Here is a 26,997-nt window from a genome sequence, read left to right as displayed (position 1 = left end):
GCTTAGTAACTCCTCTCCCCACCATTTGTTGCCATCTTCTCCCTTGGCAGAGCTCGTTCTCCCATTGGTGGGTCAATTCATGCACGTCCAATGTATGTTAGCCATAATTAATTCCCTTGTTATACTTGGCCATAATTCTTCTCTACCTTAGTTGCGTTACTAAAATAATGTTTACCTACAACTCTAATCCAAGTTTGTTCACTATTTATTCCTTCATTCATGTTTACTCATATGTGGCGAGCATTCCTTTTCATATACTATTTTGACTCATGCACAATCCCCTTAAAAAAAGATTGTCATTCTCCACATCCCTACAATGTACAATTTTAAAATATGTTTCATGCCATCTCTCAAGGCTTAGTCCAAAATTATCTTTCCAATCTGTTCGCACATAGACTCATTATCTTTCTCAACAATGAAATGAAGACAATATGACCATTGAACTGGTTTGTATGGTTGCGATTACTCCTACATTGAATGTGAGTTATATCTGTTTTGGTTGAAAGCCTCAAGGTTTTTGGTTGAATGCCTTCATGTATGATGGTATGCGTTAGTCGTTGTTGCATTATTTAATAGGGCTATCACACAATAGAAGCGAGTTGTTGTTTGTTTGTTGTGTTAAACTAGAGCGAGGCACGGTGGTTGTTGCAAGTCCGTCCTCAACGATTTCTCCAGGAAATGGAGCTTTTGTGATACCTATATTTGGCTAGTGTGATACAATATCACATTCCTTTTGGTGAGGATGTGAAGTTGTTTTTTGTCTTGCATCCTTCGCGTTTTTTTATTCCAGGAATATTTGTTTTTAATAAGAAAATGGTAAGTTCACCACTAATAACAATCTTATTTATAAGCTTGATAGTATTAACATTTTGTATATTCTCACAAAACGTGTGGGGAGTGGCGCTCCGGTGTACCTCTTCGTTTAGTACTTGAATGTTCGATTGATGCTTTCATATCTTCCTGGTTGATTGGTTCATGCAAAAGAGAGACAACTGCAAACCCTTGAGCTAAAGACATTAGGCATTGGAATCTCGCAAGCTACATATTTTCCAATTTGTTGATAGGGTTTTCGTTGATCTAGTCTCCTGAAATTTTCATCAATGAAAGGTGGTTTTCGGTATTCCTTTTGGCAATATTTGTGAAACTGAAGTACGAGGTCTCGTGTTCAAATAGTTGGAGCAACAATTATGCCATCGTGACATTTGAGGTGAACTCATGCATTTGGTATTTTAGGTGTTTTCTCTTTCCATTCAAGGTACAAGGAGTCTGATGAGTTATTCCGAGCTTTGTTTATATTATGTACCCGATCCTGATTTTTACACATGGTGCAGAGGGTTAAATACAATTTATTTAACAATGCCATACCAACCGCACTTATAATACCTCTCTTTGAATCACTCGTGGCTAACATCTGTTCAGGTTTTGATGGTCACGATCTGAAAATGCTATAATAAGCTTATTCGATGCATTTTTTGGTACATTTGAAAAGGTGGATTTGGAAGGATTCACTAATCAGATGTAACTATTAAGTTGAAGTTCTTTGAGAGTCAGTGGCTATCTTCATATTCATTTCATTGTATTAATGTAGGTTCTTTACACCATGAATAATGACCGATTATGACCATATGTCCTATTAAGGGGTCTTTTAAACACCAAATCCTTTTGTTAAGCATATGAGTCTTCTCTTGATATACTCTTTTCACTAAAATCTATGTAATTTTTACTGCAATTTGTTCTGAAGAAGTGGAGTGCAAGATAATTGCATCTTGTTGTAAGGATATCAACAATCGACCAACAGCTAAAACAAATTCATTGTGAGTTGGACCTTGTATTATTTAGTGTCTGAAAAGGATAACATATTGTTGTTGTTCTTGATATCCAAGTTCGACACTACACTTATATTTGGTGTTGGTAATAGCCCTTCTGCAAGTTCTGTTGACACTCTAATTTTTCATTTGCCCTTGGTGTAACATTCAAATACTCTTTTTGCTTTTGGGAGCAAATTTGAATTGTTGGAAAATGATGAATGGAGTATTGGAATTACTGAACAATCTAATACATTCTAGTGTCGACAATACAATCATGATTGACAAGGCCATTCTTAGAGACATTAAAACCTGTTTGCAAAATGCACAAGAAAAGATTGTTTTTTTGCAACTAGAATCTGAGTTCTAGCGAGATGAGCTTAAGCATATTTGTCATTATAAATTGTTTTTTGATCAAAACAATCCTTTGTTCAAGGTTAAAACAAACACCCATCAACAACCAACAAGTGATGAAATTAGTAAGGTTGAGGTTGATTCACATTCAATGCCTCATGGAAGAGAAGATTTGCATGCAAAAGTAGAAATTCAGCCTACACTTCCCAAGACAATCATCAGACCTTGGGAAGAGCTTGTCAACGACAAGCACAGAATATGTCTTAGATATTACAAGGAGATCTCCTTTCATACTCCAGACTATTCCAAGCCCATTCAATTTCAAAGTGTTGGGCTTCTTTATGACAACTCACCTTCACCTGTTCCATATTCTGCTCCTCCACATTCACAGCCAAAAGTTGTCAAATGCCAACATTGTTTCCAAGTTGGGCATGTGAAAGATCACTATTTTGATCTTCACCCATGCAAGCATTGTGGGCAACACACTCATTCTTTAAACATATGCTTCAAAAATAAACCTCCTGCAAGAACATATATTCACCTTGGATAGATCACTTCTTGGCAATGGGCTTCAACAACCAAGAAGGTATTTCAGTCATATGTCAGAATTTCTTCTAGAGTATTGAAAAGTCTTGTAGTTGAGTTCTCTTTGTCTTCTCACCTTGTATATGACAGGGGGGAAGTGATGGTCATCTACAAATTTCAAAGATAAATCAAGCGAGCCTGAGCCACAACTTGAACTTGCTGCCTGAGCCTACATCCAATGACAACCATACCCAGATTCAGAGTTGTAGCCAGAGACATATAAGCCCCTAAGCATGCCTTTGGTTGGTGGCCTTCCTTAAACCACCACTGGTTGTAGACCTCCCTTTTTCCAGGTTGAGGGTATCCCTCTCCAAAGCATTAAGGAGCACTTCCTCTAGCAGAACTTCAGCTTCTTGCCAGATTTGGAAGAGTTTCAGGAATCACACTAAGCATTCCTTTGGTTGGTGGCCTTCCTTAAACCACCGTAGGGTGTAGACCTCCCTTTTCCAGGTTGAAGGTCTCCCTCTTCAAAGAATTAGGGGAACTTCCTCTAGCAGAAGATTTCAGCTTCTTGCCATATTTGGAAAAGTTCCGGGAACTGCACTAAGCGTTCCAGTGTTGGTGGTAATCCTTAAACCACCATCAGTTGAGACCTTGAGTTCTCCCACCTTATGCCATCATTTTAGAGAGCACATTCAACTTATTGTTGTCATGCATTATTGTATTTTGTATTATAGCTCTCTTCTTGGACTCATATATACCCCTTTGGATTAGGGGGGGGGAGGGAATGTTGGACACCTAATCCGCTAAGGGTTAGGGTGTGGAAGTTGAACAGTCAAAGGCAGTCCAAGAGACCTTGGAAGATGAATCCAAGAGTCACAAGAGTGTATTATAAATGTATATCATGTGAATAAGAGATGTATCTAATGCTTATCTTTCATATTTCGTCTTCACGATGGTTATGTTTAACAAAGACTGGTGATGTAATGAAGTTGTTGCTTGATAGTGAGGTGATGATGACTTTGTGACAGGGCTAATTGTTCTCTTTGAGACTGATGTTGTGTTGTTGGGAGCATTTTTTGTGTTGTTGATGACAAAAGAGTAAATGTGTTGTTCAACATAAATGAATTTGCAGGAAGGTATACATTGATCTTAAGCTTATTTTGAAAATTGTGTTAAAAGGAGTGGATCTAGTTTGAAAATGGATGAAAGGGAGGTCCACTATGTTTTAGGGGTTGGTGCCAACAAAATTATTTGAGGGATTAGGTACTACCTACTGGCGGGTGTCAATGAAATAGTACAAGGAAGTGAGTGCTTCCCGTTGGTGGGTGCCAACGAAACTTTGCAAGGGAGTGGGTGCTTCTTGTTGGTGGATGCCAATGAAACCTTGCAAGGGAGTGGGTGTTTCCTGCTGGTGGGTGCCAACGAAACATTACAAAGGGAGTGGGTGCTTCCTATTGGTCGGTGCAAGTGAATTTATGTAAACAAAGATTGAAGGCAAACAATATAAGAAGAATGGTGGTTTTCTCCCTTTATGGATTTCCACCTAAAATCCATGTGTTCTTGTGTATGATGTTTATGACTTGTTTATGTGCTTCTTGATGATGCATATATAATTTAGTGGTGAATGTAAATGAGAGTATAAATTTGTAATAATCCCTGAAATATTGATTCATCCCCCCTGCCCCCCTAGTATTTCCAACACCCATATGAAACTATCATAATGTCTCTTGTCTTCAAAATTAGTTGAGCATGCTTTGAGCTAAAAAAGTGGCAAAGACTCCAAAGGGTGGGGAGATACAGGGTATTCATTATGTAAAGGATATGTATTTTAATCTCTACTCTACCTTGATGGATTTGCTCCTAAATTTGGAACTTGGAAAAAAAATTGGCATCCAAATGGGATTCCCAAAATCAATATTTTCTTGTAGACTCTTTCTCATAAAAAACTCCTTATAGCTGAAAACCTCACAAAAAAGGCATCCAAGGGGCTTCAATTTGTGTTCTTTGCCAAACAACAATTAATCCATATCTCACTTATTTTTGTCTTGTAATTCTATTAAACAAGTTTGGACAACATCCTTAAAAAGATTTAGCCCAAAGATTCCAATGGCCAACATATATCATAAAATTCTTCGAGGCATGGCCTAACTTGTACATAGGATTGTAGTGGAAAGAAATACTTCCTTATTATTTGAGCATCTAAACCAAAAATATTAAAATCTCTCATTCTCAAAATTTAGACCGTCAAGAAAAAAACTAGTTCTCCAAGTTTAACTTAAAAATCATTAGCCCTCCTCTTTTTCCTTCAATATTTGGCAACTTAGGATACCTCCTGAAGAGTTTGCTCATTAATCAAGATCTTAGCAAAAACATGTTCTATGTTTTGATGGGGATTCCAAATGTAACCATGAGGTGTTATGTGCGCGGGGTGCTACCACACTTGGAGGACAAGAATAATAGCCTTTTCATGGAGTTTGAGTAAAGCCCCAAATAACCAAGTGGAGGCTTATGCAGTTTATCAAGGAATCAAACAAGCTTCTGCAATAAAACCAACAAACTCATCATTATGGGAGACTCAAATGTAATAATTTGCCATCTCCACTTCAACGCTCTTCCTTAAGACTCTAGCATTAAATCAAGCTTCAAGAAAATTTGTCTAGCTTTAATCCTTGTTAAGGAATTTCAGTCCCTCTATGTGTTGAGGCAAAACAATAAAGGAATGATGAACTAGTAAACAAAGCCATTTGATACAAGGAAGGTACCGTTAGAATCAATAACGGGGACATCACTCCCTAATCCCTTGAATGTTGGCACTCCATGAATGTGTCATCAAGGAAATTATAGGCACTAACCCATGCATGGATAGATGGCATGCCACAAAATCATATGACAATCACTTTTAAGCAACTTCTCACACTCCTCATCCCTTCGTACAAGGAATGGTACTCCTCACACCAGACACACTTGAGCTTGGAGTTAATTATGACATCAAGCCATTTATTCATTGCCATGTCTCTGAATCCTCCTCACATGGTCATTGCTTTGTTCAATCATTTATTGGATGATGGTGGGGAAAGGGTAATTTCCCTTCAATTGTGCAATCGTCTTTGCTTGTTTCAAATTTTCTCTTTGACCCATACTCTACAACCTCTCTTGTTCCTTTAATAGCTTTTTGGATATAATTGTGGTGCTTTTTCATTATGGCTTACACTCCTCATCCTGTCCCTCCTGCCTTTTCCAACGTGGATGCAACGAAAGAAACATAAGTCAACATGAACTAGATTGGGTCATTATATTGTTTTCCATCCATATCGATGCTTTAAGGGTGGAAACATTAGAGAAATCAACTTAGATGAGTAGTTTTAACAGTGGGACCTAGTTTGGAGAATTAGGTTAAAAACCTTCCAAGGCTAGTTTGAGGCCTTAAACAATGATTTTTGGGTATACAAATTTGTTGCTTAAGTGTGCACCCTTAACACTATTTTACACTAGAAGACCTTTCTAATGGTGCAAGAATCACATCAATTTGAGTTCAGGCACAAAAACTTATGCCTCCCAAAAGTTGAACTATTGTGATTAACCACCATAATTTGAGAGGATGCCACATCAGTGCCTTGTTATTGATGGAAAAGGGACTAGCCACGTGGGCACTCTGAAGAAGTTGAATGGGCCAACATAACCCCTACTTGGCTATCAAATTGTGCTATAACCAAGCCACTAGGAGGAAAAGGGGTTCCATTCTATTTTAGTGCATTTTGTTCCATAGTAGAGTAGAGTAGTTAAGAGTGGACAAAGAGAGGGAAAAACTAGAGGGCTTGTGTTCTATAGTAGCCGATGGGCCACAAGTCTCACTCCTTTGTATTTGCACCAATTCCATTAGAGAAAGAGAGAGCAAAGCATCCTCACCTTCTAACAGGTTTTTTTCCCAACAGGGTTTCCCATGACATATCTTGGTGTTATTGTGGTTTGTGAGTGGTTATTTTATCTATTTCATATTTTCCTCCTTTGATATATTGCATGCATAAGCATGAAACAAGAATATAACAATTTTAGAAATCCAAGGAAAGCTAACCCTCAGAGTATAGATTTTAGATTTCAATATATTTTTATTAGTCTATCTATTGCGATTAAATGTCTCGTGGAATATCCATGACAATTTACAAATCATTAGGTAAATTAGTCTTTTATAAATAGGGGACCCCATCGTTAGGCTTTAGGCCAATAATTCCTCTAATGTTATAACCAAGTTTGTTTTATAATTTTTTTTACATGTTTTCAAGTTGAGATACCTAAAAGTTTGAGTGTAACTTTAAATGCCAAATATTATAGAGTTGCTCTGCGAACTCAAGCTTGAAATAATATCACTTATATTTCATGGTTGACTTTATTGGATGAAGGCAATGGCTTGCCCCAATTTTTTTTGTTGTGCCACCTAGAAGAGGGGATGGTAACTTCAACTTAAGCGATTTTCTAGGAATAATTCTTAAATGTGATTCACAAGAATCCCATTAGCATTGTCTAATATGAAATACTCTTGAAAACTTAGGTCACGAGGTCCAACTTCCAATAGGACCATTAAATAAAGCATTAATAGCCTAAATGCCTATTCTAAAAAATATTTTTAGCAAAAACCCAAATGTCCTAAGTGTGGGCTTCTTTATTCGACTGAAAATGTAAAAGACAAGACTTTTATCCAATTTATAGATTAAAAACCATATTTTTAGACCATCAAAATTGAAATTTTTGACTTGATCTGCAGACACTTCTGTCTGATATTGCAGAAGTCGTCTACAATCTTTAACGTGACGCAGCCAAACATTCGAAAGCGGGCGATTTATTGATGAAAACGGCGAATTTTTTCCGGGGTTCGAGTTAGATTTTGAGAAATTGAGTCTGCTCCGATGTCAATCCTCGAACTGGTAAAAACTTTGTAATTTACAAGCGAAACGGCAGGGCTGGGGTTTTCAAGTCACGCTTCATGGTTCAGATGCGGCCGGAATGGATTACTGAACAGAGTGAAAGGAAGCAGATAATAGATACTAATAATCTTTTGATCAACTATATCCATTTCTACCTTCGTTGACACCGGTCTATAGACTATAAATTTAACAGAAGCAAGTTTTACACGGACCGGAGCTTCACAGGTACCCGTTTTATTTCTGAAAATTTTCACTGGTTTTCGGATTTAGGATTTTAGGGTTTTATTTCTTCATTTATTTAGTTTGCGTAGAAATAAAGTTGCTTTAATAATTTCGATGGTTGAGAGAAATTTTGTCTTTGGCTTTGTCTGGGTTTGATTCACATATATAACTTGTGGAGTTCATAATAAGCATTAGTTCATTTATATTACATGTTGAGTTCATAATAAGGATTTCTTGATTTCTTAGAATGGCTTGGTTGAGTTCATAATAAACATTAGTTCATTTATATTACGCTGCGTCTGCGTGGTGGAAGTTTAAAAATAAAAAATAAAAATCTGTGTGTGAATTCTGCCGGAGAAAGCCAGCCTTGAGAGCCGCAGAGGCAGCCACCGAAGTTTGAGAGCCACAGAGGCAGAGAGCCGGTTTGAGAGCCGCAGTTTTTGCGCATTTCTGGAGGCCGAGCCGCTGTCTGAGAAAGAAACGGCACATCCTGCACATCTGCCGGCGACTTATCATAAGCCGCCTGTCTGGAGGATTGAAATGAAAGCCGGGTATTTCTATTTTTTTTTTTTTGTTTGTTTTTAATTTCTTGAGAGCAAAATTATTTTTTGGCTGGTTGATGATTCCTTGAGCCGTAACAAAAAAAATTGGAGGATTTCTTTGAAGTGTTTTGAAGTTTCTGGAATTAAAAAAAATAAACTTATTCTGAAATTCTGAACTGAGGATGACTAGGGTTTATTAAAAAAAAAAGGAGGAAGAAGGAAATTCTTTTTTCTTCTGAAATTCTGAACTAAAAAGGATACAGAAAAAATGGAATAGGGTTTGAAGTTTTTTGTGGAAATTCTGGAAATTTAATAAAGGGGAACATAATCAGATTTTTTTTTTTTTAAAGAAATCAAAGGAAATTATATTCAGAGAAACCCTAGTTGAAAGCAGAAAGTGAACTGATAAAGCCTAGAAAGAAAATCTAGAAACAGAATTTTATTAACCCTATAGGAAGAAATGGCAAAAATGATGAATGCAAAGTTTGAGGTGGAGAAATTCACTGGCAAGAACAACTTTGCTTTATGGAAACTGAAAGTTAGGGATTTGCTTGTGCAACAAGGGTTGCACAAAGCATTAGATGGGGTGAAGAAGAAACCTGCTAGCATGACAGATTTGGACTGGGAGGACTTGGATGTCCGAGCTCTCAGTACCATCAGGTTATGCTTGGCGGATAAAGTTATCTTCAATATTGTTGGAGAAACTTCAGCAGCAGGTTTGTGGGGAAAATTGGAAACATTGTATATGACCAAATCGTTAACCAACAAAATTTATCTAAAAAGACAATTGTAGAGTCTTCGGATGAAGGAGGGTACAAAAATTGCAGAACATTTAAATATTTTTAATACACTTATTTGCCAATTGTCAGATATAGAAGTAAAATTTCAGGAAGAAGACAAAACTATCACCTTGTTGTGTTCTCTCTGCCCGAGTCATGGGACCACTTCGTAACCTCTATCAGTTTGAGCACAACTGAGTCCTTGGAATTTGATTCAGTTGTGGGAGCTCTGTTCGCTGAAAAGTAAGGAAAAAGTCTAGTATTGAAACCTCTGCATCAAAAGCCATGATAGCCAGAGGCCGATCAATGGAAATAGGGAAGAAAGCAAGGGGGTCTTCCAGATCTAAATCAAAGGGTAAAAAGTGTAAGGCCAAACGCTGGTATTGCAACAAAATTGGACACCTCAAGAAAAACTGCTGGAAACAAAAGGAGTCTAAAAACCCAAGAAAGAAGCAAATCAAGTTTATTCAGGTATGATTGATGAAGTTTTATCTGCTGAAGAATTAAGTATGGTAGATTAAACTTTACCTGTATGTAATGTCTCTCAGAATTTTGAAAATTGGCTATTAGACTCTGGTGCTTCTCATCACATGAGTTCGCACAAAAATTGGTTTACTACATATGAAGCAGTTAATGGTAGTTCTATGTTTATGGGAAATAATGTATCTTGTCAAACTGTTGGGATGAGAAATATTAGGATTAAAATGTATGATAATACAGTTAGAACATTAACTAATGTTAGACATGTACCTGAATTTAAGAAAAAAATGATTTATTTGGGGTTTTGGACTCAAATGGTTACAAGTTTACAGTTCCGAATGGAGTGCTAAAAGTCTCAAAAGGCGCCCTGGTTGTTATGAAGGTAGAAAATGTCGAAAATCTTTACAGACTCAAAGGAAGTACTCAGGTCAGTGAGGCAACGACTGCGTTAGAGAAAACGACTGTGTCAGAGAAAGAAGAAGAAGGTACTCGCCTATGGCATCAACAATTGGGTCACATGAGCGAGAAAGGTCTTCAGGTATTGATGAACCGCAAATTGCTTCCTGATTTGAAATCCTTGAAGTTGGATTTTTGTAAACATTGTGTGTATGGAAAACAATGTAAACAGAGATTTAAAACTGGAAGTCATAATAGTAAAGAAATTTTGGACTATATTCATTCTAATCTGTGGGGACCATCTCCTATTGTATCTTATGGAGGTGCTTTATATTTCTTAACGTTTATTGATGATTTCTCTCGGAAAGTTTGGGTCTATATGTTAAAAAGGAAAGCTGATTTATTTAATGTTCTTAAACAATTTAAAGCAATGGTGGAAAAGAAACATGCAAATCAATTAAATGTTTGAGAACTGACAATTGTGGTGAATTTACTTCTCTAGAATTTGAACAATACTGTAAAGATGAAGGAATTGTTAGACATAAAACCAATGTTGCACGAAGCGGAAGCGTTTTTTGGAAGTGGGGACGCCGAAGCATCATTTTCCAAAAATCTAGGAAACGAAGCGTCCGCGGAAGCGTCTACTATATATATATATATTTATATTTTTTTGCATTTATACTCAAAACAAACATCCCAAATACCAAATTAATTGTAGAAGACATGAAAACATGCATATTTTTGCATAAATCAAGATAGATATAACATCCATTGTACATTAATGATTAATTATTCGAGCATCAACCATTTAGATGCATCAACCATCTAGAATCTATATTCTTCTCCTCTTGTCTAGCCTTTGCCTCTACCTCGATTGTCTAGGGATATTAGTCAACATTGCCCAATTTTGATCAAACTACCTAATTCAAGACTTAAAATATGGTAGAAAAAGCTTAACATGCTTGATCGATGATTTTGACTTGATTGAAAGGTAATTTTTTGCTAAGGGCGTGCCGCGTGACAAAGGAGTTCAACAATTAACACCACCAACACTAGGGTACATATAGGGCTTGGTGCTCTTGATTAAATGCTAATCGCATACCTTCATACTTGATATAATCTAATGAAATGCCACAATCCCATTTATCCTGAATTCCTGAAAACTGTTAAGTCTGCTGAATTTTGAATAGGATATGAAATTCTATTTTCTCCATATGAAGTCCAAAGAGGCTGGAACCACTCTCAAACATCCCGAGTCATTTCATGGTAATGTTAAAAATTTAAGTAAAAGGATGAAAATGGAAAATAAGGGAGAATGTCACTTTTACTTTAAGAATTTAACATTACCATGAGGGAGCATCTGCTATATTTATATTTTTTTTTGCCTTCATTCGTCACCTTAACCCAAGGTGGACCCACCCCCAACAAGCAAACTCACCTAAAATTAAAAAAAAATTGAAAAAAAAAAAACGATTTTCTAAACGCTTTTTCGGAAGCTTTTCTGGAAGCGTACGCTTCCTCCTCTGAAGTGCTACTCTTCCGACGCCTGAAGCGCCGTACGAAGCGTGCTTCGGAAGCGGCGCTTCCGTACCACGCTTCCGAATTTCCAGGAAGCGGCGCTTCGTGCAACATTGCATAAAACTGCTGTTTATACTCCTTAGCAAAATGGCGTTGTTGAATGTATGAATCAGACTCTTATGGAAAGAGCCAGAAGCATGATCAACAATGCTAACCTGCAAAAGGAGTTGTGGGCAGAAGCAGTATCTACTGCTTGTTATTTAGTTAACAGATCACCTTCAGTTGCAATTAATTGTAAAATTCCTGAAGAAGTTTGGTCGGGTCAGTCTTGTGATTATTCACATTTAAGGATTTTTGGTTGTGATGCCTATGCTCTTATTCCTAAAAATCAGCGCTCAAAATTAGATCCAAAATCGAAATGTTATGTCTTTGTTGGGTATGACTATGCGGTGAAAGGATACAGGTTGTGGGATCCTTCTTCACGGAAGATAGTCATTAGTAGAGATGTAACATTTGATGAATATTCTCTTTTAAAATCAGATGTTGAAAAAGTTGAACAAGAACATGTATTGCCAAATCAACAAATTAAGTTGGAGATTAGATCTTTTTCAGAAAGTCGAAAGAAAGGAGAGACTTCTGAAGGAAAAGGTGAAGAGGATGCAAAGGAAATTGTTGAAGTTCCAGAACCAGTTTAGCAACTAGTCACTCTAAGAAGGTCTACAAGGGAAAGAAAAACACCCAAAAGGTATGAAGATTCTACCTCATCTTTTGCATTGATTACTGAAGATGGGGAATCTTCTTGTTATCAAGAAGCGGTGGATGATGCTGATAGCAAAATGTGGAAAAAGGCTAGGACAAATAATTGGATTCCTTAGCCAAAAACAAAACCTGGGATCTGTTAGAACTTCCTGAAGGGAGAAGTGTTGTTGGATGCAAATAGATCTTCAAGTTGAAGCGAAATGTTGATGCAGTATTGAGAGGTATAAGGGGAGGCTGGTTGCAAAAAGGTATTCTCAGGTTGAAGGTATTGACTTTCATGGGATTTTTTCACCAGTCGTAAAACTTGTTTCTATTTGTACTGTGTTGGCACTAACTGCATTACTTGACCTTGAGTTAGAATATTTAGATGTTAAAACAACTTTTCTACATGTTGATTTGGATGAAGAGGTATATATGGAACAACCAAAAGGTTTTGTACAAGGTCACAACAAAAGATTAGTTTGCAAGCTCAGGAAATCATTGTGTGGCCTGAGGCAGTCTCCCATGCAATGGTTCAAGAAGTTTGACTCCTTCATGGTGAGCCAAAAAATTATTAGAAGTGAGTATGATCATTGCTTATACTTCAAGAGTTTCAGTGGCATATTCATTATCTTGGTTTTGTATGTTGGCGATATGCTTATTGCAAGCAAAAGCATGGAAGAGATCAACAGGTTAAAGGCTCAACTCTCTAGGACGTTTGATATGAAGGATATTGGAGCGGCAAAACATATCTTGGGCATGGAGATACACAAAGACATAAAAAATGGAAAGCTTTGGTTATCACAACAGAAATATGTGGAAAGAGTACTTGAAAAGTTCGGTATGAACAATGTGAAACATGTTAATGTTCCATTAGCTTCTCATTTTAAACTTTCTTTGGTTTTGAGTCCTAGAACTGATGAAGAAAATAAGTATGTCTCGTGTACCATATGCAAATGTTGTAGGCAACTTAATGTATGCGATGGTATCGATAAGACCAGACATTTCACATGCAGTTGGAGTTGTCAGGAAGTTCATGGAAAATCCAGGTGAAGAACATTGGTGAGCAGTGAAATGGGTGCTTTGATATTTAAGAGGCACAAGTGACCATTGCATCTTCTTTAACGGTAGTGAAGGATCAACCTGCGGATATGTGGGATGCTGATTATGCAGGTGATTTGGACAAAAGGAGATCTCCTTCAAGTTATGTCTTTACTCTTGCAGGTGGAGCAATTAGCTAGATGTCAAAGCTTCAAGAAATAGTTGCTTTGTCCACTACCGAAACAAAGTATATAGCTGCTTTAGATGCCAATAAAGAACCAATCTGGTTAAAAGGTCTACTTGATGAGATTGGAAGAACGTAGGAGAAAGTGAATGTATTTTGTGACAGTCAGAGTGCTATTCATTTGGCTACAAATCCAACTTATCATAGCAAGACCAAGCACATTGATGTAAGGTATCATTTTTTGAGACATGTGATCGATGGCAGAAAAGTAGCTCTCAAGAAGGTCCATACACGAGAGAATTGTGTAGAGATATTCACGAAGCCAGTTACAGTAGAGAAGCTGTGATGGTGTTTGGCTTTTCTTGGCTTGTAGAAGAGATGATGAATGGGCATGGGCAAGGGATTAGGAAAATTGTTGTCAAGGTGGAGTTTGTTGAAATGTGACAACAAATGATGTAATTATGGGTAAAATCTTGTTTTTATTGCCAGTTAGTTTTGTAACGAGATTCATAACGAGAAGGAGTTATGTAACGAAGTGCCCATATTAATTGGGATGGCCCGAGAGGCTTGTATCATGGAGATTCATTCTTGATTAATAGAAGTTTCCAATCCCTTGCCTCGTGGAGGTTTCCTTGACACACTGTCAAGGTTTTACCACGTAAAATCACCTTGTGTTAATGTGTGATTTGATTTGTCAATTTTATGCATTTCTTGCCATGTATGTTTGAATGATGAATGACTCTTGGAAACCCAACAATACAGACGTGAAAATTTTATCTCCCCTTCAATTCCCATTCAGACAAACTATCGCATACAAACAAACTATCAAATATAGACAAACTATGTGATTCAATTTCAATCAGAATCTAATCATACTTGATGTTGGATGAGCTATTTCATTTCTAGAATTGAAATTTTTAGAAATGCCAAAAGCACCTGCATCTCACAATTCGTCTTATTTTCTAGTTGCATTTTGATTTTGATTTTGGATTGTCAAATGTAAACCTACGCTTTTAGGCACTCATGTTTTATTTGTTGTGTGGCGTGAAAGGGTTCGCACTATTTGCTAACGAATTTTTGATTCACTGCCCCTCTTTTGTTCTAATGACACCCTCTGCTTACAATTTTACTCATAGCATTTCTGATGACTTGGACTTCCCAAAAAGGTCAAGCAAATTCACCGGCGTTTATAAGCCCTGAAGATTTTTTGATTGACACTGCTTACAATTTTACTCAACATTTTTGATGACTTGGACTTCCCCCAATCACTAGCCCAAAAAGATCAAGAAAAGTCGCTCCAAAGAAGGGCTTGGGAGAATCATAAGACCTAATTCACCTGCATTTATAAGCCCCGAGGTAAATCTCAATGTAGTGTCAGTTACTGCCTTTATTATCGGGAAGCGGAGTGGGAGACTGGAAACTGAATAGGAAATGGGAATGAAATGAGAAATTGGGCTCGAGGGTTTTGAGAGATAAGAAATATAAACCGTGATTTTCCATGGAACTATATTATGTATATAAAATTGCTTAATAATAAATAATGAACTAATGTAGTGTCAAGACAGGGTGGGAACACGGTGGGAAACGGAAGGGGTCTCCTGGTCAGGTTTCTGGCAACCAAAGACATTGTTGCAGGGAATGGGAGTTGGGCATAGAATATCAAGTCGCAGTATTCTAGTTTCCCTAAAGGTGTGTTACCAATTGAGACGTTCATGAGAAAAGCAGGATTAGACGCGCTAATCTTCATTGGTAACATGACGTAGCTTGTGTGGTTTGGAATATAAATTGTAAAAGATGGTTGTATCTTGCTTTTACCAAATTGAAAATTTCATAGTTTTCAAAGTTGTGAGACCCAAAGTCACACTATTTGGAGCGACAGTCACTTGACAAACTTAAATTGGATAGCCAACTCATTGACTTAGCCAAGCTTGGTGCAAAACTCGGCATATTGGAAATTACATCATCATTTTGCAATCTGTTAGGGCTATGGAATTTGGGTTTTTAGTTGGTTTGTGAGGAATATGATAAATATTAAATAGCGAGACTGTTTGTTTGTGGAGTTTTAGTTAAAAAACCAACGAAAAAATAGCTGAACATCCTTAAAAAACCTGCAATATTGCGTGCCCTAGATCACCTAATGTTATATATGTTTTCCAATGTGCTTTATCTCCCCAAAGAAATGAGGCACCAGTGAAACTATGGTTTGAAACTTTGGCTCTCTGCTTTCCAACAATTTTTGAGACCAAATTATCAAAAATCTCCAAATAACGTTGATTTTAGGTATTCGAACCCAGTCCAACTGTCTTTCTAGCAAAAATTCCTCTATCAGCGAAAAAAACAACATAATTTACTAAACTCCATATAAAAAAGTGTGAATTTCTTCTACATTGACTGAATGAATTATGTCCACAAACCTTGTGAGTTATTGGAGAGTTGTTGAGTTTTGGTTAGTTTTAGCAAGTTTGGTCACACTTGCTTAGTTTGACTTAAACTTGCCGAGTTTGACCAAAAGTTTTGAACTTGGCTTGCCACGCATGCTTACTCGTATGCATGCTTCAAATTGTAATCTTTCCTATGAATAGTTGGTTAGATATCTTTCAAGTTACTAAGATATTTGTACTTAGGGGAACTTGTAAAAAGATATTGCTTACATTTTCAGGTACATATGAGTAAATTATTGGTTTTATCTCTAAAATCCTCTTCGGGTTCTCATGTTGGAGCTTGAAGTGAATAGATATTCATTTGAAGGCTGAATGTTGGTTGAAAAATAAGTCAATAACAATATTATTGAAATATTAGAAAGCAATGCAAAAATCGTAATTGTGCTAAGTGGCACATTCTACAACCTAGTTTGAGTGAGATTTGTAATGTTTGTGCTCAATGTTGAGCTGACACATGGCATTTAAAAAATTAAAAAAATATTCCAACGTTGGCTTGGCCCTAAGTGAGGAACTAAAATAAACATGTTCAGATACACATAAAAAGAGATTGAAGAATTTAGTAAATTGTTAAAATGTCTATGCTACTCAGACATTAGTGAAGGGGGATTTATAAGCATTGTGTTCTCAGCATAGGTGGGGATCATACTCATAGTGCTTAGAAGGTAAGGTGTAGCTAGAGAAATCTATTGTGCATCGGGTTTCAATGGACTTTCACAGAACGTCGGATGATGGGTTTAGCCCCCTTTTAATTTCTGGTAGGCACCTTTTACATTTGGATGAGTCTCATAAGCTGTATAGCCACCTCCTCTCATGTCTCTAGATTCCCTTGACGGACGATGCTCTTCTTTCCTTTTCAGTTTGGGCTGACCGTCCCCCCAAAATCACCATTTTGTTTAATGATGGGGACATAGATTCTTATTTTACCCATCACCACTAGAGACTTCCCCCACTCTCCTATTTCTAATCACTTTAGTCGGCCTCATCCAAAACACCCTACTTTCTTTGGGTATTTGGGACGTTGCACTTAGCTACTACCACCAAATTACCATATCCTCTTGCTCTTTGGAATCCAGATCTAGCCCAGTGAATTGATGGTACGATGCATAATGCAATCATACCATAAATAACTTCGCCACTCCCTCTCATTCCTATGGATTCGCCTTGTTGCCACTCTCTTTTATCCTTTTCACTTTGTGCTAATCCCCTCCCCCACCTCTAGATCACTATTTTATTCAATGATGGGCATGCAGATGCCTATTTTACCCATCTTCACTAGATGCTCTCCCCACTCTCCCAATTATGCCCTCCTCCAATTATGCCATAGTTGCTTCAACTATCTATGAAGCAACAATTAACTGCTACCCCCACATTACTAGATCACCTTGTCACTTTTTGAAATCTAGATCTAGCCCAATGAATCAATGAGGAAGAAAACAAATCATAGTATAAACAACTTTGCCTAGCATCCTCTTACATGACTTTGCATTTTACCCCAAACTTGAGAAATCCTACCATTATCTTCTTTGGTGCAAGAAACATCTCTTTCTCTCTGAGGATACAGAAAATGCTTGCAAGCTTTGGCCACTCTCCCAAAACCCTTTTGCACACCCTCTTCCCTCATCACTATGATCTACTTCTTGCCCTTGACCTTCAATCCATGTTCACCCATACAACCACCCTATATGACATTGTGAGGCGGTCTCTTGTCCTTGTCACTTCCCTCCCATCTTCTTGTAACATGTTCTAGGACTCAGATTTTTGGCATGTGATATGGGACATGAAAACCAATAGAGCAACAAACAAGGAGGGTTTTCAGATGGGTTTCTCAAACATAGCATTCGTGCACTTGTCTAATATAGTATTGATATATTTAACAATGTGTTTTATTCAAGGTTCCCACATGCATGGTCCCACCATATTATCCACTTGATTCACAAATTAGGGTCAAATGCTGATTCAAATAATGATTGAATTATCATGGTGTGTCACACATTGTCTAAGTTATATGTTGTTGCCTTGCACTTGATCCTAACATTTCTTGATGAGGGACTTCTCTAAGCCAAGGGCTAGGCAATATTTTCACCGCAACACTAGACCATTGACCATATCCTCACCTTTAGAGTTGTCGTAAAGGAAGTGAGACATAGCTCTTTGAAAGTCTTTGGTTGCTTTGTTGACTTTTGAAAAACATTTGACTTAGTCTTAAGGGAGTCCCTGTTCTAGAGACACAAAGATATTGGCAATTTAGAAACTCTCCTTGTTGTTATTATGTGTCTCGATGAGTCAATTCTAGGTTGTCTATGCACAATGGATGGGTTATCAGATTTTATTTAGAGTATCATTAGGGTGATGTAGGGGTGTCCTCTCTGATCGACATTGTTTAGGGTATATATGGATGTGTTGGATTTCATTTTGTAGGAGCATATACAACCTGAGGATGCTTGCCTCCTTCACCATGTCTTGGTTGTTGAAAATGTAGTGAGCAAGGTTTTTTGACTTGTGCCTTAGCCAATGAAGACCTCAAGTTGTCCTCAGGAGATAGACTTCAGTTGTGTTGAGTTATTTCTAGTTTACGGGAATAATCATCTACAGTTCATGCATAGAGTTGGAGCTTCAGTTAAGTGGAAGGCTTCATCAATTTGACTACAAGATTGGTTGGTAGATCCAGTCCAGTCAGAACGGGTTGGGTCTTCAGTCTTGATTGAAGGAAGGACGAGTTATAACTCAGTGATGATTGGAGTGAACCAATTCGTTTTAGTTAACTTGTAAATCACAACTCAACTTCTAAATTTGTACTTGCTTAATTTAGCATGGATGAAATCTATAAAGAGAGGACAAAGGCACAAGGAAAGGACAAGTTTTGTGCACAAAGGTTTGTGAGACAAGACAACCCACAAGTTTGTGAGAGAGGCCTTGATTGTGGAGCACAGGAATTGTGTCCTAAAGAATAGGAGCACAAGTGCGCTAGTGTTTAGAAGATTGATTGTGTGTAGATTTGAGGAGCTTGTGTGCTAAGATTTAGTAGGCCACAAGTGTGCAGGGTTGCTTTGTAATAGATTCAATTGCTCTAGAAAAATCAATAAATTAACCACATCAGGCAAGCAGGTTTTCCCTATTCGATTTCCTAAGAAAACAAGTGTGTCAATATTTGTGTGATGTGTTTTTATCTATGTGATTATTTTGCTGCTTATCTATTGTTGAGAAATTCTGTGTCCAGGTGAAAAGAAATTAGTTTCAGATTGTTCATCATAGCAGTTGTAAAGTTTCATGGAAATTTAACGTGGTATCAGAGCAAAGATCAACAAAAAGACTAGCACCAAATTTGATTAGTGGGTGAAGAGCTCAAATTATTTAGTAAGGCTAGTGCTACAGTTTTGAACGATTTTTTTTGGGTCGATAAGAATTTTTTACAGATTTTGTTTTGTTTTGTTTTCCGTGATAAGAAAAAAAGGACGTAAAAAAAGGAAAAGAAAAGGGTCTTCTTTTTAAAGGAAAAAAAGAAAAGAAAAACGAATAACAAAAAAAAGGTTTGGTGGGGGTCGTGGGTGGTTGACCAGTCAGACTAGCCTAGTCACCGACTGACAACAGGGTCGTGGGTCGAATTTGATTGGTAGCATGGGCTCGCTTGTGACAGATCGACCGAGGAATTGTAGGCGGCACTCGACAACGAATAATAGGGTTGATGACACATCAGACTAGCAGCTGAGCAAATCAAGCAAGGTGGTGGAGTTTTGGAAGCTGCAGGGCTGACAAAACTTTGGAGGACTCAAGGTCGAGGCTGTAGAGAATCGACCGACAGGGTTGAGTAGTCGACAACCAGTGACAGGACCGAACAGGAACAAGGTTGCAGAGCAGATTGGGCCAGTTTATTTTTGGCATTGGGCGGAGATCACCACGGGAGACGGGAATCCGTCACCAAAGCAAGCCGCAACAGAATATCGGGTTTGATAGTGGTCGGAGAGAAAGACGTCTAGGTTCGCACAGAGGTGACCATGCAATGGTCGTGAAGGTGAACAAATTTGAGTGAAAGGAAAGTTGCAGCAGGCTGATTGACGCACAGGTGCGGGTTGTGGAGAGTTTGACAGTTGGAGGCGCAGGCTTGGTTGAGCAATCAGACTGCGCTGCTCACCTCAGGATTTGACTGTGGTAGGGAGTGCAGGTGCAAAGTTGTTGCATTGACGCAGAGAACCATAGGGCCGAGACAAGGGTGTGGGAGGCAGATTAAGCCGATTGGATGAGGATCTCGAGTTGGCAAAGAGTGGGGATAGAGTTGTCAAAGCACACAGTAAAAAGTCAAGTCACCAACAAGGTGTTGTGTGCGGGAAATATGACAGACAGTGCAGGTTGAGTTTGGCTAGCCAATAGGCCGACAAACAGTTAAGCCAACAGTAAGAGCAGTCGGGGATAACTACAGGGGATTGTGTCGGGGGCATAGTTTTAAAAATCGAAACCGGTGACCGAACCGGTCCACCTAATAAACCGGGTTTCAAACTGGAACCGGTCAAACCAGGACTAGTTAGATCTTAAATGAATCAATTTAAAAAAAAACACATGAAATACTTATTTTTTAATGAAAAAAATGTTTTTAAGATTTAAAACCTTGATTCCAAACTAGTAGACAAAATATGCAAAGTTTGCTCATATATATACCACCATGTAAAGGTGAAAATATCAAAATGGCACCAAGTGCAATACATATCAATGACAAAATATATAATCAATGAGGCTCTAAATGGTCTTTAGAGTCCAAAAACAAAGCCTACAACCTATGGTACCACTGGCCTACTACAAATCTACATGTATGATATTAGTAATCAACATTATCACTTGAAACTGCTCATCATGGTCAAACTTAGTTGTTTGAGTCTCGATTCCCAAACTTTGCAACTGCTCGAGTCACAAACTTCTTTGCTGGTTTAGTGACTTGAGTCTCAAACTTTTGAAGGTATTCCACCCTAATATGCCCTATTACTTCATTTGGTGCTCCATATGGCTTTACATGGCCTCTCATCCCAGCCAAGTGTTGCTTGAACATGTTAAAACCCCCTCTTTCAATAGATTTTTGGCAATATTTGCAAACCATTTTGCCATCAATCATGTCACAATGAGTCCATGCAGTATCCTTGGATTTTGGAGGCATGGTGGCTACTACTTAGCTGAAACTCTCTGTTGTTCCACTACTCCAGCAAAAATTCAACACTCTCCAAGCTTCGATCGAAACTCACAAAAACTCCAAATGAGATGTGTGAGGCAAATGAGGGGGTGAACTCTTTTTAAAGGCTTGGAGAGGGTGTTTTTGGAGGGAAACAACCCTTACTTTCCCTCCAAAACACCCAGGAAGCTTCCAAAAAGAGTTTGTGTGGCCCTGTCACCATTCACCACGACCTTGGCAATGAACCAATTGGTTTGACCATAAATCGGCCGGTTCCATCATAAACCGACCGATTTGACCGGTTTTTGTGATTTTTTGGCGAAGTCAGCACATAAGCCATGTTTTTTGCCCGGTTTGGCTCGGTCGCCTAATGAAACGACCAGTTTGACCGGTTTTTGGTTCATGCCGACCGATTTTTAAAACTATGGCCGCGGGCAAGGTGCCACGTTAGGCATGATTGGTGAAACTGCGAGATGTAGTGGCCAACAAGAGTTGCTGGGCAAGGGATGTGCTGCGACAAACATGGGCCAATAGTTGTTGGCAGAGCTGGTAGCAGCTAAGAACAGGCATGGAAGACAGTACAAGCAACCAACAAGATTGGTGGAGGTCAACTCTTAGAGGGAGAGAGGGAGACTATACTAATTCATGGGGTGTCTCAAAGGGAGATAAACCCACAACCGTGCTAGAAGGACTTAGTAAAGAATTGATCTTAGTGACAAAGATTGGGCAGGAGGCCTCTTCTAGATCTATTAGGATCAATTGGTATGAGCTAACATTGATGGATGCTCAAGATGAGGATCCTAGTAGTATGGTTGGAAAGAACAGGTCTTCAAATCAGAGTCTGCAAAAGAAAGCAGGGAAGTCTTCTAGTTTAGAGGGAGTAGCTGCAACAACGAAGAACTTGGTAGGGAAGGAGACAAATCTGGGTGGACGAGGTTCTTCCAGAAGTACCTTCTTCGCTAAGAGGGAGTGATGAAAATGTAGTGAGCAAGGTCTTCTTCTTATGCCTTAGCCAGTGAAGAACTTGAGTTGTCTGTTGATTTGGGGTAGCATCAGATGTGCTCTAGCCACGAAAATTGGTGGAGAGGCTAAGGCACATGAGATCTCCAATACCCAAAAAGAGTTTGGGCAAATTTTAAACACTTTGGGAGATATTAAAATAATTAATATTTTTAATGGAGTCCTTAAGTCTAAACTTAGGGAAAATAAAATATTAATGTGAATTAATATAAAACTGTGTTAGAATGGTCCAAAAGTCATGGATCAAGCCAAATCTAATCTTAGCCGTTGATTAGGGACTTAATCTTAGCCTTTGATTTGTCAACGAGAAAAGTATAAGAGAAGGCTTGAGGGTCACTTGGAGAATACACTGAGGGAGACCAGTCAGTTCACTTTCTGGAGCGGGGTTAGCTGAGAAATTTGAGTACGGAACAGAGAGATGGGATCAACTATTGGAGACCAGCGTTGAGGTAGGAGAAGCAGACGAAGGGCATTTCAGGCAGACGCAGAGGCAGCATGAGACTGCGCAATCACTAGTTGGGCTTGCATGAGTGACGCAGAGAAGCCCAGGGTTGAAGCAATCAAGCAAGGGCTGACACAGAGTGTCTGGGAGCCACGCAGAGGTTAGCCAAGCTGACGCTGGGACTGGGAGAAGTGTTGGAGAATTTTTCTCTGTGGGTAAGCCAGTTTGGCAACCTATTGTACTGAATAATCGCTGAATAATAAAATCCTCCTTTGCTACACCGGCTTTGCCACATTGGGTTTTTCCAGGGACTGTTGTCCAAAATATCCGTGTCAATGTGTTGATTCTTGTGCATGTGTTTGTTTCTGTATTACGGTATGATATCTGCAACAAAATTTATTTTAATGTTTATTGAAGGAATTTCATAAATAACTTATTGAAGAATAAGTAGGAAAAGTAAATCAGTTGTTGCAGTGATAGAATTTTCACATTGTATTGGAGCGAGTAATCAAAGACAGGAAGGGAAAATCAGTTATGGGTCGAGACCATGATGCAGAGGCATCCATGTCAGGGGACTCACACAAATTTTCAGAAGATTGCACAAGAGAAAGAGACTTTGATTTCTCTATGTTGGCTTCCAGGCTGGAAGATTAAGTGGCTTGTATGACTAGTTCTGCATCATCAGAAGTGTGGTATATAGATAGTGGAGCCTCGTGGCATATGACAGGAATCAGGGAATGTTTCTCAGAATATCGAGAAGAGAAGATGAACTTTCAGATCACCATGGGAACAAGGCAAAGTGTACTCCAGTAGGGAAGGGTACCATAGTTTTTCAAACAGAATCGGGAGAACGGTTCCGTGCTACAAATGTGTTGCATGTACCAGGATTGGGGATGAACTTACTTTCCGTGTCGCAACTTCAAGGCAAGGGCTATGACGTCTACTTCATCAAGGAGAAGGTATACGTCAAACAGCCGAGCTAGAAAAAGAAAGTACAGATTGGGATCAAAAGTAATAGGTTGTATAGATTACAACTAGATTCACCAATGGCACTAATAGACAGTCATGGAGACAAAGACTTGAAGGAACTATGGCACAAAAGAATGGGTCATTTGCACCATGGAGCTCTGAGAATTCTCAGGAGCACTGTAATTGGAGTTTCGGATCTGAGTACAGAACGAGATGATGTATGCAAAGGATGCGCTCTAGGAAAGTATACTAAGGCAGCATTTCCTAGGAGCAAACATAGGGCTAAGAGTGTACTAGGATTGATGCACTCAGATATCTGCGGACCTATGTCTGTCAAAGCTCTCAGTGGTGTCGAGTATTTCCTTACCTTCATTGATGACCACTAAAGGAAAACTTGGATTTATTTTTTGAAAACCAAGGACGACGTTTTTTGTCGATTCAAAGAGTTCAAGGCTCTGGTGGAGAATCTGACTGGGAAGAAAATAAAAGTTTTGCGTTCAGATAATGGTGGAGAGTATGTCGATAAGGACTTCACTGATTTTTGCGCTAAGGAGGGCATTAGAAGAGAGTGGACAACTCCCTACAATCCAGAGCAGAATGGAGTAGCAGAAAGAAAGAACATGACTATTGTAGAAGCAGCTAGGGCCATGATGTATGATAAGGATATGCCAAAATTCCTGTGGACGGAAACATGCAACACAATAGTCTATGTTCAGAACAGGACTCCTCATCAGGTGTTGGGAAAGATTACTCCAGAGAAAGTTTTCACAGGGAAAACACCTGAAGTCAGTCATTTCAGGGTATTTGGGAGTTTAGCATATTGCCGCATACATGAAGAAAAGAGGAAGAAGCTGGATCAAACTGCGGAAAAGGGATATAGTGAGAATGCTAAGGCATACAGAATCTATCTTCTAGGGAGCAGGAAGGTAGTAGTTCGACGAGATGTAAAGCTCATGGAGGACAGGGCTTTCAAAAAATCTCGTGAGATGCCTTTCAAGGAGCAATCAAAAGAGGAGTCGCTGGTTAAGCCTCTTCAACCAACGAAAGTAAAGAATTGTTCCTTGGGTTAGGAAGATTCTTAGGATGAGGAGGAGGAATTAACAGAAGCACTTGTTGGCAGAGGAAGAACTAGCTGGGAACTTCGTCAGATTCTGCGAGATGCAGAGGACTTCATCAGTGCGCCAAGAAACAATAAGAGGGAGCGAAAACAACCAGATAGATATCAGGCATTAGTAGCTCAGGATGGGGAGCTTGCCAGTTTCAAGGAGGCAGCTCAATATCAGGTTTGGCTAGACACGATGCTAGAGGAGTACAACTCCATAATGGCAAACGATGTCTGGGAGGTAGTTTCAAGGCCTCGAGATAGATCAGTGGTAGGTTCAAGATGGATCTACAAGATCAAATATGCTGCAGATGATAGTGTTGAGAAATACAAGGCCAGGTTTGTGGCTAGGTGGTATGCTCAAAAGGAAGGAATTGACTATGAGGAGACCTTTGCCCCGGTAGCTAGGTATACGTCTATTAGGACCGTGATATCTCTTGTAGCTCAGATGGGATGGGAGATTCATCAGATGGATGTCAAAACGACATTTCTGAACGGGGTAATAGAAGAAGCGGTATACATTGAAAAACCAGAGGGCTTTGAGACTCATGAGAAGAAGTCTCATGTGTGCAGATTAAAGAAAGCCTTGTATGTGCTGAAACAGGCACCTAGAGCATGGTATGGTCAAATAGAAGGCTACTTGCAGAAGATGGGATTTGTCAAGAGTGACGCGGATTCGGATCTCTACTATTTGGTTGTAGAAAACGAGCCGCTAATCTTAATATTGTATGTGGATGATCTCTTTCTGAAAGGATCATCCAGGCTCATTCAGGACTGCAAGAAGAATCTAGCCACAGAATTCGATATGAAGGATTTGGGATGAATGCATTACTTCCTAGGGTTGGAAGTTTGGCAGCAGAGGGGAGAAATCTTCCTTGGGCAAGGAAGTTATGCTACAAAAATCCTGAAAATATTTGGGATGGAGGACTGTAGACCCATGGCTACTCCAATGATCACCAATTGGAAGAAGATTGATGCATTAGAAGACAAGGATGTTGATCCCACCCTATACAGGAAGCCCATAGGGTCCTTGATATATCTGGTCAATACAAGGCCAGATATTTGCTACACTGTCAACACCCTCAGTCAGTTCATGGTGGAACCGAAGAGGGCACATTGGGCAGCAGCCAAACACGTTCTTAGGTATTTACAGGGAATAGCCGATTATGGACTCTTGTACACCAAAGGTAAGGATATCAGTTTGAGTGGATTTATGATGCAGATTGGGCAAGAAGTTCAGTGGATCGGAAAAGTACCTCCGGGTACTGTTTCAACATTGGATCAGGAATGAATGACTTCCTGGTGCTGTAGGAAATAGAAGTCCATGGCTTTGAGCTCATCTGAGGCAGAATATATGGCGGCAAGCACAGCCTCGTGTGAGGCCATATGGCTTACAAAACTGCTTGTGAACCTATTCAGAAGGAATATGGAGGCGACCAGGATCATGTGCGATAATCAGAGTTGCATCAAGCTCTTTGAGAATCCAGTGTTTCATGATAGGTCGAAGCATATTGATATCCGGTGTCACTTTGTCAGGGACTGTGTCCAACGAGGAGCTGTACAATTGAGCTACATTCCGACAAGAGAACAGGTGGCGGACATCCTCACCAAGGCCCTTGGAAGGACAAAGTTTGACTACTTCTGGGAAAAGATGGGGATGGTAAAGAACCCGTTTCAGTAGTAGAAATGGGAGTGATAATAGCACAGATGAAGAGGGAGTTGCAGTGCGGATGCAGTTTTGGGAGAAAGGACTAGCAGCAACACGGATGCAGAGGGAGTTGTCGTACATATGCAACAGTGGCAGTAGCAGAGCCATGGGCAACAATACAAGATGCAACAATGCATAGGATGTTGGGCAGGGAGGCTTAGCATCAACACAGGGATCGATGCCGGATGATCAGGGTGATACTCAGTGAGGAGTATTACTAGAGCACAGTCCTCGCTAAGAGGGAGTGTTGATTTGGGGTAGCATCGGATGTGCTCTAGCCACGAAAATTGGTGGAGAGGCTAAGGCACATGAGATCTCCAATACCCAGAGAGGGTTTGGGTAGATTCTAAACAGTTTGGAAGATATTAAAATAATTAATATTTTTAATGGAGTCCCTAAGTTAAAATATTATTGTGAATTAATATAAAATTGTGTTAGAATGGTCCAAAAGTCATGGATCAAGCCAGATCTAATCTTAGTCGTTGATTAGGGACTTAATCTCGGCCGTTGATTTGTCAACGAGAAAAGTATAAGAGGAGGCTTGAGGGTCACTTGGAGAATACACTGAGGGAGACTAGTAAGTTCAATTTTTGGAGCGGGGTTAGCTGAGAAATTTGAACTAGTGGTCTGGTGAGCAGTCAGGAGGTAGCAAGTATG

General features: G+C 39.1%; 1 protein-coding gene across 6 annotated transcripts in view; it reads left to right on the top strand.

Moving 5' to 3' along the window:
• Nucleotides 1-949: 949 nt before the first annotated feature.
• The window catches only part of LOC149138573 (pre-mRNA-splicing factor ATP-dependent RNA helicase DEAH7-like), a 75,554-nt gene continuing 49,506 nt past the window's right edge, over nt 950-26,997 (top strand). For 2 of the 6 annotated variants that reach the window (XM_089449755.1, XM_089449759.1), the window contains exons 1-3: nt 7,129-7,203; nt 7,392-7,831; nt 8,190-8,379. The gene's annotated coding sequence lies outside the window, so the exon portion shown is untranslated. Of the gene's footprint in view, nt 1,208-7,128; nt 7,204-7,391; nt 7,832-8,189; nt 8,380-26,997 lie in introns of those variants that run through there. The other 4 variants (XM_089449758.1, XM_089449754.1, XM_089449756.1 and 1 more) reach the window with 3 other exon arrangements.

The sequence above is a fragment of the Pinus tabuliformis genome, chromosome X (assembly GCF_031772625.1).
Source record: "Pinus tabuliformis cultivar Carrire ecotype Pingquan chromosome X, CPIR1, whole genome shotgun sequence".
Taxonomy (NCBI): Eukaryota; Viridiplantae; Streptophyta; class Pinopsida; order Pinales; family Pinaceae; genus Pinus; species Pinus tabuliformis.
The sequence above is the reverse complement of the archived record's forward strand: the minus strand, read 5'-3'. Positions and strand labels throughout refer to the sequence as shown.